Source organism: Tupaia chinensis, unplaced genomic scaffold, assembly GCF_000334495.1.
Source record: "Tupaia chinensis unplaced genomic scaffold, TupChi_1.0 Scaffold000112_1, whole genome shotgun sequence".
Taxonomy (NCBI): Eukaryota; Metazoa; Chordata; class Mammalia; order Scandentia; family Tupaiidae; genus Tupaia; species Tupaia belangeri.
In genome coordinates this window covers 3,378,352-3,379,721 of record NW_006159576.1, presented here as the reverse complement: position 1 = coordinate 3,379,721, position 1,370 = coordinate 3,378,352, and positions in this window count along the sequence as shown.

The following is a 1,370-nucleotide window of genomic DNA, read 5'->3' as shown; positions in this document are numbered from 1 at the left end:
AATAAAATACTGAAATTCTAAAATAAGGAAAATGCATTAACATATTTATAAATATATTTAAAAATCTGTAGCTTTGTTTACAACCAACATCTTAATCTTTGTCCTATAGGGCTGGATCCCACATGGCCAACTGTGGGTTCAAGTCCCAGTCCTAGAGATTTGGAAACCATTCTGGGCATGCGTGCCTCCGTGTTCAAAATCAGGAGAGGAGAATGGAGGAGAAAGATTGCATTGTGGATATCCCTGGGGTGTGATTTCTCAACTTTCTGTCTGAGGAGCAAACACTCCCTATAGCAAAACTAATGAATAAATAAATAAGGTCCATTGCGACAAGCCCCTAGAGTCCTCGCCCCTTCCCACCCTTCATCAAGCCAGACCACTATCACTAGGGTCCTCCTAACTGCGAGTTCTGGGGCGAACATTGGCCCTATTTCATTGATTCAGATCCCCACTATCCCTATCTTAACAGGACGGTGTCCAAAACCGTGTATTGTGTGCTGTGTGTGTGTCTGTACGTATTATTCTCACTTTATCACTAAGGTCCCGAAAAGCTGGGAAACAAAAACAAAACCCCAACCCAAACCAGCTCCCTTATGCGTCCCCGGCTTGCAGGATCCGCCGGTTCGCGCGGCGGCCTCGCTGGCCCAATCAGGCCGGGGAGGTGCCCAGGTTCTGATCTGGGACTGAAACTCATGATCTTCTGGCTCCGGTTCTGTGAACTGAGTCATCCTGGCACTGAGAATATTCCGTGACTCAGCAGGCCCGAAAAGGAGGATGTCAGAATCCAGATAATTTCGTCTTTTAAAGGCAAGCCGGGAACACAAACAACTCAGTGGAAGGGCTGCGCAGCGGGTCTGCGTGCCCAGGGGAAAATGTCATTCCATTCCCAGCCTGTCCGCTTCCTTCCTCGCTCCGGTGAGACGAGTGGTTACACTTTAATTGAGCGGCAGGAAATCGCTTCACCAAATTCATTTTGATGCTGCCACCAGGCCCTTTATTCTCCAGGGACCCTGTCACCCCCACCCTGGACCTCCCCGGGCAGGGGTTGGAGCAGAGCCCGCGCAGCGGGGGGCGTTCTCCCGGCGGGGCCCCGCAGGCAGTCCCCACCGTCCGGTCCCTCCGGTCCCGGCCCCGGGGCGGGGTCCGGGCTGGACGCGAGGACCGACACCTGGCTGGGCGGGGACCCTCCTGGCGCGGCCCAAGCTGGCGCCAGGCCCAAAGGCCAAACCTCGGCGACCTCGCTGACCCAGTGTCGCCCCTTTAAGGTCCTCTCCTGGACTCCATCCCCCAATCCGGATTCTTCCTGGGACGCGGGGCTCGAAGACCCCGGTGTCCTACCGGCGCAGGGTGCCGGGTCCCCGCGGCCTCCC